At 39.7% G+C, this 21573-nt stretch overlaps 1 long non-coding RNA gene across 1 annotated transcript in view; it reads right to left on the bottom strand.

Annotated features, from left to right (window-relative positions):
• The window catches only part of LOC122902964, a 44475-nt gene that overhangs the window by 3455 nt on the left and 19447 nt on the right, over positions 1–21573 (bottom strand). The window contains exon 2 of the long non-coding RNA XR_006383899.1: positions 17023–17110. This is a non-coding gene — a long non-coding RNA (uncharacterized LOC122902964). The remainder of the gene's footprint in view (positions 1–17022; positions 17111–21573) is intronic.

The following is a 21573-nucleotide window of genomic DNA, read 5'->3' as shown; positions in this document are numbered from 1 at the left end:
TAATAGTAATTGTACCAACATTTAAATTAAATTTGAACCTCTGAAGAGGTAAACCAATGTTTGGGTGGTAATTATCACCTGTTATCCTACAGGAAGGCTAAGAAGCCTCATGTTTTTAATAGACTAACCAAGATATTCCCAGTTTCAAGGAAAGAGCAAGATGTTTATAATTTGGGGCACAAGGGAGCTGTGATGGAGGAGTTGACAAAACGAGTAGGCATTAAAAAATACTTTGTAGTAGTGCTGGAAACAGAACATTTTCTAAGAAAGGAGCAGAAGTGCTCATAATCTGTGACCATGGTGTGGTCTGACTTTCAGAGAACGTTCCTTGTTCTCATAAAACTTTTAATAATTCAGACAAAATTTGCTCTTTCTACCTTCCTAAATCATCATAGGTCCTTCCATAAATCATCATAGGTCCTTCCCTTTGACCTCTGTAATTCTTTTTTTTTTTTTTAAACATTCATACAATTGGAAGAAATGTGCATCTGAAGAAAATCGCAGGGCCTCCTCTAGGTGGCAAGTCTCATCATGGTTTCCCCTTACCCAACTGTTCTCTCTAGCTCCCCCTTAGTCTGTATGCCTGCTGTAGGGGACAATATTGTGGCCACCTTTTGCCAGCTGCCATCTTTAGGGGACCAGCTAAGGTTCTCCTTGTATCTCCAATCCCTTTTCTGTCTTTAGTACACAAATCAATACATAAAATTTATTTATTTAATAAATAAATAATAAAATAGTATATTAATATAAATATTATATTAAAAATAAATAAATAAAAATACATTTAAATAAAATTTATTTAAAAGATTTTCTTATTTATTTGAGAGAGAGAGAAAGAGAGTGTGAGCATGAGAGGTGTGGAGGGGCAGAGGGAGAAACAGATTCCCGGCTGAGCAGGGAGCCTGATGTGGGGCTCTATCCCAGGACCCTGGGATCATGACCTGAGCTGAAGGCACCCAGGTGCCCCCTCTGATTCTTTTTTAAACACTCCTTGACATTTATCTATTCCTGGAAACGCGCCCCCTGCAAACTTGCCCTCTGTGATACTCTATAGTCATGACTAGGTAATGTCTTTGCTTCTCATTTGCTGGTGTTTTGGTGCTAGTTTACTCTTTTTCTCTTTCCAGGTATAAACTGAAGTTGTGGGTTATATTTGTCCCATTAAATTCCTTACTGTAATGATGATGATGATAATGGTGCTGAGGATGATGAAGAGGAAGTGACAGCAGTGATTTTGGTGACAGTGTGATTGTGCAGGAGAGGGAAAGGAGTAAGTGTTGGTGGTTTGGAAGTATCACTTCTCTGTTATTGTCTCTGGGCCCCCTGACTCCCTGAGCTGCTTGTTCATTCCTGAAATGGAATGGAGTGTAATCTCCATCCTGTCTTTTTATAAAGTTATGATAAGTCCAGATGCACTACTCACCCCATTTTGGTTTTGGACCACCTCTACCATGGTGTGCCCCTACAATACTTTGGTTCCCCAAATTCCATCACACAATCATGCCCAGCATGCCAGAATAGTGTGTTTATTGTTTAAGGCCATCAGTAGTCTGGAATCAGAGTGAGAGCAGGGAATATTGTCTGAGTCTTCTCAGTGGCTAGTTAACTTCAGTAATTAATTGCTGTATCCCCAGCACCTAGTGTAGATCCAAGACACATTTCAAAAAAAACAGCATATATAAACAGCATATATAAAACAGCATATATAAAAAGGAATATATAAACCAGTCAATGAGGTTCCAGTAAGGTCATATTAGCAGAAGTGCTTTGCAAACAGAATTAGTAAATGGAAATAGTGATGATGCTAATGCTTATGATAAAAAAGTCAAGAAACTTACTCAGACCAAACCTTGAAGAAGTCATGTATTCTTCATCTCACTTCCCATTTATAGAATGAAAGTTTTTAGCACAGGTAAGAATTCAGAAATAGTAAGTTGTTGACATATGTGTCATTCTTTGAAATAAAGAGTTACTTAAGTGCAAAGTATTAACATTAATAATAAAATTTTATAAACTTCAAATGGGCATAGATAATTCCAAGGCCACACTTCAGAGTTTAAGGAAGTAGTAATACATATTTTTTTTAAAGGCTTAATTATTTAGAGATAGAGAGAGAGTGAGCAAGCAGGCGCATGGCTGGGGACAGGGAACAGAGCCCTAGGTGGGGCTCAATTCCAGGACCCCGAGATCATGACCCCGAGATCATGACCTGAGCCAAAATCAAGAGTCAGATGCCCAACCAACTGAGCCACCCACGTGCCCCAATAAGTAATGTTTTTAAAACCTTTGCTTTATGGATTAATCCAATATGTCTTGACAAATTTCATTAAAAAAATAAGAAACTGACCCATATGTTACCTCCTCATTGTCTCAATAACTCTTTGGGGATTACAGTATCTGGCATTTATGACTTTCACATTTCCATGCAGGCCACTGAGTACTGCTAGGAAAAATAACACCAGTGACAATTGATAGTTTTCCAAATCAATAATTTCTCAAGCCACTTGCTCTTCAACGTCACCCAGCAAGCCCTCTCATTCTCCAGTCATGAAGGAGATGAAAATTATCGGCAAGCAGGGACCTTAGCTGAAATAGAAAATGACTCTGGCTTTTCCTAAGTAGGGGAGACTTTACTGAAAGGATATTGAGACTCAAAGAAATGAAGGGGGGCTGGAAAACCAGCCTGCAAGGGGCCATATCCTAGGCAGCTCCAGAAGCCAAGGCAGGACCTGCATCTTGGCTGCTGGGATGGGTGGCCGTCAAGAATTCTTCTTCTTGGGGCACCTGGGTGGCTCAGTGGGTTAAGCCACTGCCTTCGGCTCAGGTCATAATCTCAGGGTCCTGGCATCGAGTTCTGCATCGGGCTCTCTGCTTAGCAGGGAGCCTGCTTCCCTTCCTCTCTCTCTGCCTGCCTCTCTGCTTACTCTGCTTACTTGTGATCTCTCTCTGTCAAATAAATAAATAAAATCTTTAAAAAAAAAAAAGAACTCTTCTTCTTGCATCACCCCTTTTAGATGAAAAGTCCCAGGAATGAGCACTCAGTCTTATGGCATGGGGAGAGGTGGGTTTATTGGGGAGAGTCACCCAGAGTTATTTGGCCACTCCATCACTCAGTGGGTGAGAGGTGATAAAGATGGCAGCTAACTCTTCTATAGAAAGTCACGTAGTCCTCACCTCCCGCCATTGCTGACGCCTTCTCTTTCTAGTCATACAGGACTGTGTCAGATTGCGGAGGCTGCCATGACAAACAACACAGACTGGGTGGCTTAGACAACAGAAGGCTAGAAGTCTCTGCATAGATAACTCATATTTTGTTCTTCAAAATTCAAATTCAGTTTCACTTTCTCTGTAAAAACTTCTCCATTCCTCTGATTTTTTAAAAAAAGATTTTATTTATTTATTTGACAGACAGAGATCACAAGTAGGCAGAGAGGCAGGCAGAGAGAGAGGGGGAAGCAGGCTCCCTGCTGAGCAGAGAGCCCGATGTGGGGCTTGATCCCAGTACCCTGAGATCATGACCTGAGCTGAAGGCAGAGGCTTTAACCCACTGAGCCACCCACTCACCCTTGTTCCTCTGATTTTATTTAGTTACCATTTCTCTTTTCTTTACACCTTCTAAAATAGCTTTGTACACTTCTTGGGGTGCCTGGGTGGCTCAGTCAGTTGAGCATCCAACTCTTGGTTTCAGCTCAGGTCATGATCTCAGGGTCACGGGATCAAGCCCCGAGATGGGCTCTGCTCTTGGCGAGGAGTCTGCTTGCCCTTCTCCCTCCCCTTGCTCATGCTCCTGCTCCCTCTTTCTTTCCCTTGCTCTCAAATAAATACAAAAATCTTAAAAAAAATCAAATAGCTTTGTACCTTTCCAATTTTTGAGCATGTAAATCCCAAATTCCCCCCAAAAGATGTGGGGTGCCTCAGTAAGGAGGTACAAAAATCAAAGGCTTTAAAATTGACAACAACACTAGGAATTGTGCATGGGGTTTCCAAATACAGTTGCCATAGTTATAAATACACTGTTTGGCAATTAATGGTTAATATCTATGCCTCTAACTTAAGAAAAAATTCCTTAAGACAAAGATTTTGTGTTAGATTTGTTTTTGTTTTGTTTTTTGATTGTGAAATAAACTATATTGGGAGTTTTTAAAAAATATTATTTATTTATTTATTTGACAGATAGAGATCACAAGTAGGCAGAGAGGCAGGCAGAGAGGGGGAGGGGAAGCAGGCTCCCTGCCGAACAGAGAGGCCAACGAGGGACTCGATCCCAGGACCCTGAAATCATGACATGAGCTGAGGCTTTAACCCACTGAGCCACCCAGGCACCCTATATTGGAAGTTTTGTAACTGTTCTAGTTTTGTCTTCTTTTTTTGTTTTGTTTTCATTAAAACAAATTTATATTTTATTTATTTATTTATTTTAAAAAATATTTTATTTATTTATTTGACACACAGAGAGAGAGATAACAAGTAGGCAGAGAGGCAGGCTGAGAGAGAGAGAGAGGGAAGCAGGCTCTCTGCTGAACAAAGAGCCCGATGTGGGGCTCCTTCCCAGGACCCCAAGATCATGACCTGAGCCGAAGGCGGAGGCTTAACCCACTGAGCCACCCAGATGTCCTTATTTTATTTTTTCGTTTCACATTTTTATTTATGTCCTAGTTAGTTAACATACAGTGTAATATTGGTTTCAGGAGTAGAATTTAGTAATTCATCACTTACATACAGCAGCCAGTGCTCATCATAACAGGTGCCCTCTTTAATACCCATTATCCATTTAGCTCATCCCCCTGCTGGTTAGATGTGAGTTAATGGAGAGTTTGAGTGATCTGGAAGGTCAGAAACCAATTAGACCAGATTTGTCATATATTAATATGTCATATAAGTACATTTCCTATCTATGATGGGGCTGTTGGCTGCTTTTGAAGTACATTAATTCTTTCAGGGTACAAGTGTACCTTTTCATATATTGTCCCACTTATTTGAGAAACTGGAAAGGAAGTTTATGCTCTGATTTTCTTTTGAAAAATAGAATAATAGTTTGTAGAGGAATTGGCTAAGTTGGAGTCATTTGATAGTCTTTAACAAACACAATCCTATTCTTGTTAACTGGTTAGATTATCTTATTTTTTTAATTAGCCTTTTCATTTTAATTGGGAGAGATTTAAAAAAAGAAGTGTAGTGAATCAGTAGTGTAGACCTAATGAACAATGAATCCTGTCCCTGTCTGAGAGTGGTCGTACAATAGAACATAATAACAAGGTACAAAGAGTTTGTAGATGGGCTCAGTATAGTTCATAATTTTGTTGTCACAGTTTTCTGTGTGCTTTCTAATCACCCAAAGGGACATATGAAAATCACTTTATAAACTTGCAAGAGCAATATAATGATTACTTACTATTATTGCTAATAATTCCATTTTCAAAATGAGAAATTGTAGTGTGGAATAAATGAAAGAACTCTACAGTGTCTTGGTGCTAGCAACATTACACCCTTCGATAGCATATTACATTACAATCTCACAGAAAATGTTTGCAAACCTCATGCTTCCCTTCACATTCTCCACCACATTTTCAGTAGAGAGAGTGCTGCACTCAGTGGCCTTTGGCTCATTGGATATTTAGGGAGGCAAAAAGAGATTATTAGTATCAGAACTTGTGAACGTTGTTGACCTTGACTTCAGCTGAGAGGACCTCAACTTGACCTCAGCCCAACATGGGGATATTGCTTCTCAAACACTTCCGAGTATTATGTAATCCTCTGAGCCTTTAGCTGTGGCAAAAGTAGAGCAAGTGCTTCCACAGCTGGGGAGTGTGAACTTCTAAAGGTGGTCACAGTTGCACAACCGGGGTCATGAACCAATCTAGACTTTGGGTTCTGAAGATTTCTCTTTCATGATTAGAATTTGTTCACTTCAGACAAGGAAGCTGAGCTTTGATTTTTTTTTTTTTTTTGGTATCAGATTTTCACTATGTAATACATTGAGTCAACAGTCCATATTATAACTTTTGAAAGAGAAAAGGAAAACAAATCCATTTGGCCGTTTTCCCCAGTCAAGCTGTTTGCTCTCTGAAGGTAAAGTAAAACAACATGATTGTCAATTGTCCAAATCTTCTAGATTTACATTTCAAAATCAATATTGGAAGTAGGATTAAAAACTATGTATTTATAAAATCAGAATATCAAGAGTGGACTAAAACTATTAATAAGGTATTTTAAGACATTTTGTATTATCTAGCAATACCTTACCTTAAATATTCAGTCTGTATTGCCTTACGGCAAAGCATTAGTGGTGTTGAAATGGTGGTGGTGGACAGACAGGTATTTGAGATACTATTCTTCCTATTTCTGTGTGGTTGTAATAGTAGATGGATAAGAGGATAAGAAATTTAATAACTATGGTAAAACCTGCTCATGGTATCCTCCTGCCCAACTCCTTTGGCAGGGTCAAGAGCATAGGGTTATTGCTGGTTCAGGAATGTTCTCCCTACCTCTATCCCCATGCTGTTCAGCATTTCCTCTGTATGGCTCTGGCCAGGTGGTTCTCCTTTTCTCCAGAGTTGCTCCCATGTGTCCCTCAAATTCCTGACCCCCCTCACTTTCAACGGATGAATACAACCCCTATATCACAGAGAAAAACAAGACTTCAGATGGGAAATCCTTCAAATTCTTGACACCAAACCCCAAATGTCTTGGCACCTGGCTGATCCTTTCCTCCTTCTTTGTTTTCTATGGGAGAAATTGTATCCCTTTGTCTTGGGTGATTCTTCCACTCCACTTCTGGCTGCCACCCTCTCCTGCCTTCTCTGGTGCCTTTCTTTTCCCAGCTCTTTGGACAAACTTTTTGAGTCACAGAATCCCTTTGCAATTGACAATTACTGAACACACCAATGACCTTCTTGTTTTGTGAGCTATATGTACATATTGAGCATATTAGCAACTGAAACAGAGAATTTAAAAAATTGTTAATTTACTTAAAAAAATAAATCCAGTATATTCTAATTAAATTGCACTTTTAAAGATGAATATATTTTCCAAAGCAAAAAAACAAATTGTGAAAAGAGTAATATTATTTTATACTTTTGCAAATTTCTTTAATGTCTGGTTTAACAGAAGATAGCCATATTTTTGGTTCTGCTTCTGCATACAATTGTTGTGAAATGACTATTTGGTTGATGTACAGGAAGAGAATCTTGCTTTACATGTATATGTAGTTGAAAAGGGAGGGCTGTTTTATCAACTTTTTCAGGTAATTGTGGGCATTTTTATTTTATATTATACCAAAACTCAACAAGTATTATTTTTCTAAAGATTAGCTGCAATGTGAATTCTGAAAGCATATTAAGGAACTTTTCATACCCTGTTACTTTAAAAATTCATTAATCATTTTGCACTTTAAGTGTATCTTTTACCAAGAAGGCATGGTTTTAAACATTATGCCTAGTCTTTTGGAAAATATTGGTAAATTGAATTATGCAGGTCTTCCAAATGTTAGCACATTTTATTTTATAATATAAAAAATATCATATTCATTAATATACCCACCAATCACATCAGAAAATTATGAAAAGTATTGAGAGCTGTTGAACTCACAGTGGCAGACACAAATTTCCCCAAATTATAATTTTCGTTTGAAAGCTCAAATATTATTGCCAACACACATTGTCAGTGAAGTGAAGTGACAGGCTCATTTTGCTCACTTCCAAGATAATGTCCTCCAAATACTCATTCAAATAGCCACAGTTTGTAACCTATTTTTGAAAGTAAAAATGGCATTCCATGACAAAAGTCTAATTCAACTCTCAGCGAGGTCAATCCTAAAGACAACCCTCACACCGAGTCTACAAAGAAGTGCTTTCTGTGTACCTCCCATTTTGTCCCATGGCTTATTGCAAAGATATGCGCTCAAGGGTCAAGGTTTAATAAAACTGGTAATTTTGTGCTTCAGCAAGAACATTCTTTTTTTGGTGTTGTTGTTGAGGACTTTACATATTTATTTGACAGACAGAGATCACAAGTAGGCAGAGGCAGGCAGAGAGAGAGGAGGAAGCAGGCTCCCCGCTGAGCAGAGAGCCTGATGTGGGGCTTGATCCCAGGATCCTGGGATCATGACCTGAGCCAAAGACAGAGGTTTTAACCCACTGAGACACCCAGGGGCCCCAGCAAGAACATTCTTAAGAGGAGCTGGCACTGATTTTACTGTGTGTGATGCTGAAGAAGAGAACCACCACCATGATCGTTTGGTGTCTTATATGCACACCAAAGTGCCAGCAGTTTTACCCACCATTGTTTTTGCACTGACAATACAAAAGCCATATAGTGAAAGGCAAGTAATACTTCAGTCTTTCTGAAAACAGTTGTGGTTGCCCAGGCTCCCTGAAAAGGTCTCAGTCTGAGACCTATAGATTGAATTGATTATTCCCCTTTTCTTATCTTAATTCCCATTCAATACTGTTTCTTTCTTTCTTTCTTTGAGAGGGAGAAAGAGCAAGAGAGAGAGCAGAGCACATGAGTGGGCAGAGAGGAGCAGAAGGAAAGAGAGTCTTTTTTTTTTTCCAAGATTTTTATTTATTTATTTTATAGACAGAGAGAGATCACAAGTAGGCAGAGAGAGAGGGGGAAGGAGGCTCCCCGCTGAGCAGAGAGCCCCATGCGGGGCTCCATCCCAGGACCCTGAGATCATGACCTGAGCTGAAGGCAGAGGCTTAAACCACTGAGCCACCCAGGCGCCCCAGGAAAGAGAGTCTTAAGCAGGCTCCATGCCCAGCATGGAGCCCAATATAGGGCTTGATCTCATAACCCTGATATTACGACCTGTGCAGAAATCAAATCTGGGATGTTTAACCAAATGAGCCACCCAGGTGCCCTCTTTCTCTCTCTCTCTGCCTCCCTCCCTTCCTTACTTCCTTTCTTCCTTTCTTTATATTTATTTACTTATTTGAGAGGGAGAGAGGGATAAAGTCGTGTGGGTGGGGAGGAGAGGGAGAGAGAGACTCAAGCAGATTTCCTGAGCACAGAACCTGATGGGGACATCATGACCCAGAGACCATGACCTGAGCTGAAACCAAGAGTCTGATGTCTAACCAACTGCACCACCCAGGCACCCCAGGCACCTCTCTTTCTATTAGCCTTTAAACATGCTTATGGATTGTCCATATTGAAAAAAGAAACATGAAAATAAATTTCTCCTCAACTCCAAGTTACTAGAGAACATCAAATCTATTTTCCCCATTAGAGCCAAATATCCATAAAGAATTATTACCATTTATCATCTGCTTTTTTCATATTTTAGCCTTTGGCACCCATTGCAATCTAGTTTCTGTCCCTATCTCTTCCTGTAAATTCCTGTCTTCAAATTCCCAGGGTCTTCCCTGGGGTGTGATGCTAGGGCACATGCTCCAATCCTTCTCTTCCCTGACCCACTGTAGCACCTGACCTACTGACCACCTGTCCTTCTAATATGTGCCAGGCATTGTGCTAAGTGCTTTACACAAGAGATCTCGTTTAAACTATCTGGCAACCCTAAGGATATATCTATGATTATTAGTCCATCTCGCAATTAAGGAATTACCCAACATCATGTAGCTCACAAGGAGTTCAGAGTCTCAACAGGTGTCTTCATGACCCCAAAGTCAGTGATTCAAGTATGTTTTCCTACCTCTCCAGCAGTTTTCTCTCAATCTTCTTTGTGTGTGAAAAAAAAAATGCTTTTCCCATGATCTTGCTTTGCTCAAGATTCAGAGTCCCGGGAGAGTTCATTGAACTGGTCACAATAAAGCTTGTCATGCTGGAGAATGGGAGAACTGTGCCCTTTGTCTAGAAGGTGCCCCTCAGCTTGTCCCCAAGGGCACTCTCAAGCCAGACTGGGGAAATTAGGAATAGGAGTTGGATTCTGTCTGTCTAGAATTGACTGACAGTCACTAGAGTGTCACTGCCTAGAATTGATTAAAGAACAGTCAGTTCTTCTCTTTCCTCTTCTCATTGACTCCCACTCATATTTCAGAACCCAACTTCCATGTGACTCCATAAGGCTTCCAGGAAGCCTTCCTGCCTTCCCAATCTGGATTGGCTGTGTCCCTCAGCACTCTGAGCTTCCCTGCTCATGGCGATTCTTATGGTGCTTTGAAGTGGTTGGTTTGTATTTCTTCACTAAACTACCAGTTCCAGGAAAGCAAGACTGTCTGCTTTTTACTTTGCACCCCCAGAATCTAGCACAGGGCCTGGCACTGGGTCATCTGTCAGTATTGTTGAATAAACACCACACTAGGTTTGAAGAACTAAACGGATGCTCCCGAGGACTCGTGTATCTGGAAGTGGTTAATGGGGAAAAGTGCTCATAAGAGTGATCTACAGATTTTATCATTACTTCAGATACATAGTGTTTGAAGTTGTTGGTATGGATTAGAAACTATCAGAGAAAGAAGAAAAAAGTACTGAGGACAGTGTCTTGGGGAACACAGATAGATGAGTTGGTGAAGAACACTCTACTAGATGAATTAGAGATGTCAAACAAGTGGGACCAATGCCATGAAAAACAAAAAAAGGAGAAAATTTTATGAAATAGGGATACTCTAGCACACAATGGTTGCAGAATCATTAAGAATAAAGACCCAAGAAATGCTATGTAGTGTTGCAATTACAAAAATCATTTGGTGATCTATAGATTTTATAGATTTGAAAGAACTGTTTCAAATGAATAATAAGGAGAAAAATCAGAGACTGGGGAGAAAGAGGACAGCAAAGTGGATGTTGAGGGTGAAGGCAGGTGGTGTGGATCAGTGGTCCTATAGGTAGGTATGACTTCAGATTCATCTACGAAGGTGTAAAAATCAGTTCTGGGCCCCATTCTCAGACTTCTCTGGTTCAGTAGATCTCAAATAGGTCTTGGACTTCCCTAATTTTAAAAAACACAGTGGGTGATTCAAGTTCCACTTGGAAATCATTAGGATGCATCCATTACTTCATTAGTTTGGTTCATGCAGGAAGAAAAAGAAAATGGTTAAGTGTTATGGACTGAATTGTATCCTCCCCAAAGTGTGTATGCTGAAGCCATGAGCCTCCAAGGTGACTGTATTTGCAGCTAAGGCCATTAAAGAAGTAATTACATTGGAATGAGGTAATAATGATGGGGCCCTAATTTGATAGGGCTAGTGTCCTTATAAGAAGAGGAAGAAACACCAGAGATCTCTCTCTCTCTCTCTCTCTGTTTCTGTGTGTGGTGCAGAGGAAAGGTAATGTGAGGATAGAGTAAGAAGACAGCATTTGTAAGATGGAAGCCAATCCTGTCAACACCCCTGTGTAGGCCTTCTAGTCTCCAGAAAATAAATGTCTGTTGTTTAAGCCACCTAGCTGTGGTCTTTTGTTATGGCAGCCCTAGCTAGCTAAGATGTAGGTGGAGAACTTTATTTCTAGAACACTGGAAATCCAACCAAGTGAGAAGGAAAGAATAAGCCAATAAATAGGAATGACTGGGAAAATCCTGAAATTACTGAAGTGAAAGGCCAAGTCAAGAGCCAGAATCCAGAAAATGTGAGGACCGAGATTCCAGAAAGAAGATCAGCCTTGGAGAGAAGCATATTATAACTTGTCCACATATTTCTTTCTTTATTTTTTTAAAGATTTTATTTATTTTTTTAACAGATAGAGATCACAAGTAGGCAGAGAGGCAGGCAGAGAGAGGGGGGGGGGAGGTAGGCTCCCCGCTGAGCAGAGATCCCGAGGTGGGGCTCAATCCCAGGACCCTGGAATCATGACCTGAGCTGAAGGCAGAGGCTTTAACCCATTGAGCCACCCAGGCGCCCCTTTATTGATCTTCTGAAAGCCTCTGTGAGATGAGTTGATGAGGAAGCTCAGTTTTGTAGGGGTCAGATTTGTATGGGCTGAGAAGTAAAAAACCTGGGATAAGTACAGTTAATGAGTACTCTTGTACATAGGGGCTCCTAAATTTCTATCATTTCCACTCCACCTTCATCATTTTGCCATATCTAAGTCAACTCCTTACTATGATCTTAAATATATACATCGTTAATATATTACAAATATAAATTAATATATTGATATATAAATTAATATATTAATATATTAATATATAAAAATCAAATATATTAAAGTAATACAAATATATTAAATTTATATTCATATATTTATATATATTTAAGATCAATTCAGATTTTTATATAGCATCAATATATGCAACAGTATCACTGGTTTGACATGTTAGATTTTTATAATGCATATTATATTTTGTAAATAATTTCAGAAAAGTCCACTCTGTATCCACCTTGCACACCATCAGCTGCTTCCATGATTAGGTAGGGCACACTTTCTGAGAAAGGGGGAAAAAAGTACAGGAAATGCTTTCTATCAAGAGGACATGCCTTAAATCAAAAGGGAATGAAAAAAGGGAGGAAAATGAAGATTTGTGTGTACCTCATTGGAAGGGTAAAACAAATAGTCCTTCAGACTGCACAGATCAAGGAATATTTGATAGAGCATCACAGAAATTGTTACAGAATTAATTACTTTGGAATAAGGGGATTTGGATTTTTCAACTGCAAGGCTAGAGTTCTGCCATCCATTGGTACATGATACACAAATCAGAGAGCCATGAAAATGGCAACAGGGCTGTTCTCACACCCAGGCAGTGGGTCCCTGCTGGGGGCCCCTCCTCTGGAAGGCTCTGCCCCAGCTCTAGGTGCCCTGTCCTCCTCCTTGTGCACATCAGAGCCCCTCTAGATCACATACAACACCCTCAGCTGAGACTCTGGAGTTCTGTGCTCTTGGGGCTTGGATGCAGCTCTTCTTCTGCATCCGTCTTCCCACTTGGACTGCACAGCTGATGTGTGCAGGCTTTGGGGTAATCAACAAAGTGCTGTTAGCAGATGCCTACATACGGAGCTTGGACCAGGGTGTCCACAACTGTGCATGCAAGGTTCTGCATGGTGTATCATGGAGCTGTGACTGGGAAGAGAAGGGGGGAACCTAGTCATGCAAGTATGAGGAGCAGGCTTGATTACCCCAGAGTCAGAGAACTGAACAAAAGGGAGAAGTGATTCTCAGCCAACAGAAGGGTCAGTTCAAGGGCAACAGGTACAGCAAGTCCCATCGTTGCACATTATTTGTCAGTTCTTGATAGGAACAGAATTAGCTGGAGCTGAACAAGTATTATGAAGAAGATTATTTAAATGAACAATCATGGACTAGGGGAAGGGCTGCAGTGTGCAACCAGTAGAGAAGACTAGATTCTAGATGTCACCTCTGTGACACTGGTGATACAGACCCAGTTGGCACAGGGTGGGGTACAGAAGAACAGTAAAAGTAGAGGAAAGAAGATAATAAGAAGGGACCTGAATGGGATGAATCCAGAAAAACTTCCTTATGTGCATTTGGTTAAGATCTTCCCCAACTCATTAGAAAGAAGGAAATGGAGGTTTGTGTAGAAACCACCTTGAGTACTGTTGCTTGGGTTTCGATCAGATACCTATAGATCGAACAAACTCTATCTTTCAGGTATTAAGCAAGACACTGGTGTATACATAGAATTGTATGAAGATCCATTCCTAAGGAGATCAAGTTGGGGAAGAGATTTCAGATGGAAAAGAATTAAGAAAGAGAAGATGGGGAGTTATTCATTTAGGAAGTGTGCTAGGGAGGGCATGTGAGATACATAAGGTTTTGATCAGTTAGGGGTATGTTTGAACTTAGCTTGAGTTTATATGGAGATGAGCAAAATTTTCTGGTTCTTGCTATATGCCAGTTTCTGTTCTTAAGTCGTTAAATACATCATCTCTGGCCTAGGCAGCAGTCATGTGACCACCACAGGGTTAGCAGGCTGGAGAAGATGGAGGGGCAGAATGATTCCAGGGGTTGGTGAAGGTTCCAGAAATTTGTGTTCAATTGCTTCAACTTATACTGGGGATGGATGGCATTTCGGTATGAAGAATTTAACTTTAAAGATTTGACCATTCCAGAAGGAACACCTGTGATAGAGTATTAAGATCTTCCCCGAAGGTCATTTAAAAGTGGATGTGTTATTTTGGCTGTCTAGGCATATTTTAGATGTGGCCTTATTCAGAAGCAGGGTTATGAAGAGGATCACTGCAAATCCCCTCCTGTCTTTAAGGATGTGAAATGAAGCCTGATAGGTTTTTTTTTTTCCTGTTTTGTTTTAGGTTTCTGCTGACAGAATAAAAAAAGATGATTTAATCTCATTATTTAGAATTCAGAAGATAAATTTTCAAACAAAATCATTTGGCTGCCTGTACTATGGTTGGGAATTGTGGCTGGCTGTGACAGTGTTTCTCCCGTTTTAGGTGAAAAAAAATTTCAATCCTGATTGGGTTCCTCTTTCATTGGGTAAAGATTTGTAACGGGGCCATATGAGGGAAGCAATTTGCAATCATGTCCAGAAGATCTTAACCGGCATTTGTAAATAACTAACTTGTAGACTTATGGTTAGAGGCATCTGGAAAAAGAGACACAGATTTTAGCCCACCTGGCTTGTTTGCCTGTGTGTAGGGATAGGGCAATCTTCATTCAGATACCGCGAAAGTCAGTGGGCCATATAGCCAGAATCTTCGGTGAAGCTGATTGTTCATGCATGGCAAAACTCCCTTTCAATGATTGAAATCAATTTTTCCCAATGCCTCAAAGCGGAAATCATTCTGAAGCTTTTGAAAGCAATTTTTCATTTTATTTCTTTGCAAACTGACACATCCCTCTGTTTGCTCTGTAACAGGACAGCAGACATAAAGCTCTTTGCAGCTCTGGCTTGCTCTCTCTGCCTCTTCCACCCTGGATCCCGCAATCCTCCCTACAGTTGTGAGACCCAAGCCCTAAGATGGCATTCTAAATAGGGGTTGTGCAGCAGAGTGATAAAAATGGTGTGGACCTATGTTGTAACTACAGAGATTTTTTTTCCCCCAGTATTGGTACTGACTTGATTGTTCTGATTCCTATGTCGATTTGGTTGCTTGGAAGATTGTAAGACGGAGCAAATGGGTTTTAAAGACTTTTTCTTTTCTACATAGGTGGGTCACCTATTCAAAATCACATTTTCCCATTTAAATCATTTTCTGACTAATATGTTGTATCTGATCTCTCAAGTGTAAGCAAAATATGTTTTTTCTTTTAGTGATATATAGTAAGTTCACTGCATTTCTGAAAACAAAGCATTCATTGCTGATAGCTTCTCCTCATCTCCCCAGCTTCCCTAGCTGGACATTGGCTTATAAGAAAGGATTGTGTGTGTGTGTGTGTGTGTGTGTTTGTTCAAAATAAGAGGAAAGTCCATTGTGCTGTACAGTGAGTTTCCAAACAAATTTTGCCTTGGAAGTGATAGTTGTAAAGTACTTTGGATTCTTAAATTTATTACCACTTACAATTCATATTTTGTGACTTTGCTGTTAATCCTGGAAATTCAGTTACAGCCTTAAGTTTGAATCCCATTGAAATCACTTCCTGGAGCCTACAAAAGGCTATGAAAATGCTCAGGAAGTATTTCATGGCCAGCATGAGGTGGAGTGGAGAGTTGGTGGGGAAGGGGTAGTTGGGAGGAGAGGTCCAGATGCAGGGTCTCCCTGACCAGAAGTCATGAAGATGATGCCTTTTCCCCCTTGTTTTTATAATATTCAGGAGATGTGCAGACTGATCAGTAGTTCTTCAAAATTGCTACCTTGGTTCTCGGGGAGTGTCCCTTGAGACAAATTTCTTGAACATATTCTATGGGCTTGGCACTGTGCCTGAGACCTCATAGGTAAACTATAGTGAGAGACTAATGACTAAAAGCTATTTTGTATTTGGATGCTTTCTGCCATTTGGTTTTTTAAATGTTTGAATTTTCAAAAACATTACTATCACTTGTACATGCTGACTTTGTTGTTGAAAATTAGTACTGGTTTTATAATTTTGTCTTGACCTCCAGGCTTAAAAAGCGTTATTTAGGACTACAATACACAAGAGATCATGGATCAGATTCACAGAATCACTGGGATTTAAATATCATGTATTCCTATTTCCTCACTTTCCAAAGATGAACTAGAGTCCTAGAGAGATTTATTGATAAATATGAAGAGTTGTATTTCTATGTATTAATTCATTTTTCAAATTCAAATTTAATTAACCTACAGTATTATATTAGTTTCAGGTGTATAGTATTATGATTCAACACTTCCATACATTTCTCAGTGTTCATCTGAGTGTACTGTCAAAGCATCTGGATAGCTCCATCAGTTAGGTACCCAACTTGATCTCAGCTCTGGTATCAGATCTCAGCTTCGTGAGTTCAAGCCACTCATTTGTCTCCTTGCTGGGTGTGGAGCCTACTTAAAAAAAAAAAAAATGTGTACTTTTAATCTCCTTAACCTGTTTCCACCTTCTTCCACCCTTTTGGCAACCACCATTTTGTTTTGTATTTAAAAGTCTGGCTTGTTTGTTTGTTTGTCTCTTTTTTTCCTTGTTCATTTATTTTGTCTTTTAAATTCCACATATAAGTGAAATCATACGGTATGTGTCATTTAGAGACATGTTTTTAACTGTACTCATATCAGAATTTTTCATAAAAAATTTAATTTGGGTTTTTTTTTTTTTACAGTATTTAAGTATCTGATACTTGACAGGTATGGAGATTGAAGATGACTTCGTAGAACAAAAGATTGCACAGCAGCTAAGAGCAAAGAACTTATTCCTTCCCAATGCACTAGCTACTTTTAGCTCCCCTCCAGATGAGATCTTGACATCTACCTGAGCTTGAATCTGCCCAATTTGTTTTTTCAACATGGAGCTGTTAGATAAGTGTTTATCTTAAGCCACAACCATTAAATAAGCATTCACAGAGATTTGTCTGTGAGCCACAAAAAATAAAAACAAACAAACAAACAAAAACCCAAACAAACAGACATGATTCCTACTCACAGGAGGAGATGAATGCAGGTGAGATAGAGAATAACACAACTTTCAATTATTACTATTATACGATGGCATAATGAAAGCCAGGTTGAATAGTATAGGTAATAAATAAGGAGGACATACCTGAGTTGCTTCTGAGATCAGAATCTGGTTTGTGTCTACTAAACACATGACAGTTGCTGTCTTGGTTTCCCCATTCAGGCTACTTATCCTGTTGAGAAATGAAGATTGAAAAGATTAATGGCTTCATTTTATGCTGATACCTTGAAAGAGAGAGCGTGGGATGTGTGGCATAAAAAAAAAAATTGTGGATGGGCATCTTTAGGATCAGTTAGAATGGCTGCAGTAGAGAATCCAAGAAAACGTCTCTCATTACCTTCACAACATACAAGTGATATTTGTTCGCATGTGTGCCTAGTTACAGCAAGAGCTGCCTACGGAGCTGAGGTCATTCGTGGACAGGGGTAAGGAGAAGAGTGTATGTTAGGAAGTTAAGTCACACTGGGAGAGGAGATGTGTCAAGATAGGGTTCTGAGGTTTACTGGTCACAATCCCGGATTTGGGATGAAAAAGTGACTCTTTTGTTCAGTGTTCAAGTTGGGGGTTTGCCCTGCAAGAGAGAGTCAACTGCTGACTTTACTTGAATGTATTTGGAAAGAGAAGCACTTAAACCAGCCATGAACGGGAGAAGAATGCCAGGTTTTCTCGAACCATCGCCAAAGCCCCACAATTTCTCAGAATTTTCAGAGGTGCCAGAGGGGTGTTTGCATTTCAATGGAAAAGTTCTGAAAGCTCTGGAAACTATTCCCAGTTTTACTTTTTCATTAAAGGCAAAAACCATTGCTGTGAATAAGGGACAGAAGCACTTGGTAGGGCTTTGTTGAGAGTTAAGAAAAGGGACCTCTGGGAAATTTTAATTGTTCAGTCCTTTGCCACAAAGCTGAGACAAAGGGGAATCAAGTCGTAATGGCAAATAGGAAAGTACTGTTCGCTTTCATACAAAAGTACCCAGAGTCTGGAGCCCAATGTCTGGAGCCACTTTTCACTAGCCTGGCTCTGAAATAAAGACAGAACTTTCTAGGTTTAAAGAGATGTAGTAGCAACAACATTGCAATAACACAAGGATTCCCTTCATAAGCACAGAGTCATCATAAGTATTTAATCTCTCACACACTGCAAATATCTGGTTAGTTAGCTTAGAGATTATAGTCCTCATGAAGACACTCTTCCAGAAAAAGAATGATACTATTTCCAGTTGCAATTTGGAAGGATTTTAAGTAGACTTATAGTAACACTGGAAAGCAGAAAAACGCAGGGTAGCAAATCAAATGACTTTAGGTCTAATTCTACCACAGCAAGACTGAAGGCAGCACGTCAATAGAAATGTAATGCAAGCCACATAGGTAATTAAAGTTTTCTAGTAGCTACATTAAAAAACTAAAAACAAATGGGTGAACTTAATTCTAATGTATTCTATTTAATCTGATATATGTAAAATATTATCACTTCAAAATGAAATCGATATAAAAAGTTAGTAATAGGGGCACCTGGGTGGCTCAGTGGGTTAGGCCGCTGCCTTCGGCTCAGGTCATGATCTCAGGGTCCTGGGATCGAGTCCCGCATCGGGCTCTCTGCTCAGCAGGGAGGCTGCTTCCTCCTCTCTCTCTCTCTGCCTGCCTCTCTGCCTACTTGTGATTTCTCTCTGTCAAATAAATAAATAAAATATTTAAAAAAAAGTTAGTAATAAAACACATAACAATTTTTCCTTACTAAGTATTTGAATTTTGTTAGGTATTCTATAGTTATAGGCTTTCTCCACTTGGATGCTAAATTTTCATTAAAAATCCTCAACTGGTGGGGTGTCTGGGTGTCTCAGTCAGTTAAGCATCTGCCTTCGGCTCAGGTCATGATCCCAGGGTTCTGGGATCTAGCCCTGCATTGGGCTCCCTGTTCAGAGGGAAGCCTGCTTCTCCCTCTCTCATTCCCCCTGCTTGTGTTCCCTTCTCTTGCTGTCTCTCTCTGTCAAATAAATAAAATCTTTTAAAAAAAATACTCAGTTGTGTTCAGATGTTATGAAATTTACAGTCAAAAAAGTGGATTCACAAATATACTGTAACAACGTCTAAGAACTGAATGGAGTGACACTTTCTAGTTATAAGCTAATTAAAATTAAACTAAATTGAAAATTCAATTTTTCTGATTTTCTTGCTCCATTTCAGGTAATCAGTGGGCAACACATGGCTAAGTGGCTACTGTATTAAACAGGGCAGCTCTAAGATGTTGCTAGAGATTTGGTTTTGTTTTGTTTCCTATTATGCTATAATCTTTTTTTTTTTTTTTTTGGTTTGTTTGTTTGTTTCAAATATGAGCTTATTTTTTAAAAGATTTTATTTATTTCAAATATGAGCTTATCAAGTGAATTTTTGGAAGTGGCTGATTATACCTTTTTTATGTATTTTGGGGGCAATACAAATGTTGTATGAGCTTTGACCTGTCTTTTGCCAAAAGGCTTTGTTTCTCCATTTAAGATTGTGCATATCTTGCTAGAATTTTTCAAAGCCCTGAGCCAGCTTGGCCTGTGGGGCCCAAGGAGCCACTTGCTGGTGGGGTTTGGGGGTGGGAGAGGAAGATGAGGAGATAAACCAGGGTCTGAAGGAGGAGCATTTTCCCTCCATGTTCAGAAATGTGAACATTATCTTTCAGGTAATAGGACCACATATTTTCTGACTATTAAAATAATGATTCTTTATTATAAAAAATTAACAGCATTTAGATTAGCCTTCAAAGATAATAAAAACCATCCATAATTCCACCACCCAGAGATAGCTACTGGTAACACTGAACATAGTTCTTTTTTGACATAAAAATTTATTCAAATAATGACTGCTTTCTAGAAGATTCTATAGCTCTTCAGGAGGTCTTCTCCTGACAGCTAGTAGGGAAATGTTGTTCAATAATGAACAAAATCTCAGTCTTCAAAGGACTTGCTTTCTGTTGCAATATTCAGTCTTTGCTGAGATTAAGTTGCTGTCAGGGCTGGTTTAAATAGTTCCTTTCGGTTGACCTAGACTCTGGAGTTCAATGCTCGGTCTTCTAGCTCCTTTCCCTTCTTCCCTCCAAGGTGACAGTTGAGTGTGTAAAGCAAATTGTGCACCCTTCCAGCAGGGCGCCTGGGCTCTGGGACAGAGGGGCTGCTGTGATCTACTCCTGACTGGTGTCCGCAAGATGTCCTCTCCCTCTGGTCTCTTGACGTGATGTGTTGGTACCCACTGCTGGAGCCCCTGGTCCTTGCCAGTTAAGTCTGTATCTCTTCAGGGTCTCTTCCTCTGGAATCTTGCATTCCCTGCATCCTCCCAGAACCTTTGTGGCCCCTCAGTGGGCTCACGGAAACCTCTGGGTTTCCTCCAGGCATCACACCAGCCACAGGGAGCCAGACATACTCCCTCAGACACACCTGAGTACGTACCTAAAAGTGCTGCCTGACCTCACTGTCACTCCTGCCTTGCAGGAAATTGCTACCAGAAGGGCATTTCTGGGAACCCTACTGCCTCCTCACGGTTTGCCCAGGTCACTAGGAATCTACATATGCAAATCTATATAAGCAATCTATATGTAATCTACATAAGCAAATATCTGTCTCCAGTCCTATCTGGAAGTTTCCAGGTCCAGGTGACTTACTTCTTGCTTCTTTTACCTCTATTTCCTCTTGTTCCCTTGGGCAAGAAGGAGTGACCATTGTTCCTCTATGTCGGGAGTTCTTAAAGTGTAACTCACAGATCTCTGGGGTCCTGGAGACGTTTTCAGGGGGTCGGTGAGATCAAAACAATCTTCATAAATATAAGAAAAATGATTTCCCCTTTTCAGTCTGACATTTGCACTGAGGATGCAAAGGCAATGTAGGTAAGACGGCTGGCTCCTTAGCTGATCAAGGCAGGAGCTCTGTGCTCTACTTGGAGTCATTGTATTTGTGACACCATATAGTAAACACACACACACACACACACACACGCGCATACGCGCACACACACACTCACCTCCCAAGAGACAGAAAAAAAGTTCAAACAAAAATAACCTGTTAAGTTCACTTAGGAGAGTCTTTGATAAAGTAAAAATTTATATATATGTTAAATCTCAACTTGGTACTCTGTATGGCTAACTAGGAAGTAAAAATAAGTACTTTCTGATTTATACTGAAATATGACAATTATTTAGAAGAAAAGCTGGTATGCCATTATTTGAATGTGAGCTGAATTAGCAGTTTTGTCCATGGAACTCCTATTTTTCCCTAAACGAAGAGCCGATAAACTATGATACTGTGATAAGCTGTGATAATCAGAAAAACTGGGATGAATCAGAGTTGAATTTTTGGTGGAGATTTTCTCAAAAACGAATGAGGTGAGACTGTCATTTCATAACATTGAAAGCATTTGTTGCCAATAATAACATTGGAGCTTTCAACCAAAAAGTAGAAGTTTGGAAAACTTGTATCAACCACTATGAACTTCACAGATTCCCAATATATTTTTTAAATTTAATTCAATATTTACAGATTTTTCTGAATGAGATTTGTGGTGATGGTAACTGATGTGATTTTTGACATTATATAACAAAATATGTCAACATTTGGAAAATTTACATAACTCTGTGAATTAATAATCTCCAAATGATCAAGAC

Source organism: Neovison vison, chromosome 3, assembly GCF_020171115.1.
Source record: "Neovison vison isolate M4711 chromosome 3, ASM_NN_V1, whole genome shotgun sequence".
Lineage (NCBI taxonomy): Eukaryota > Metazoa > Chordata > Mammalia > Carnivora > Mustelidae > Neogale > Neogale vison.
The sequence above is the reverse complement of the archived record's forward strand: the minus strand, read 5'-3'. Positions and strand labels throughout refer to the sequence as shown.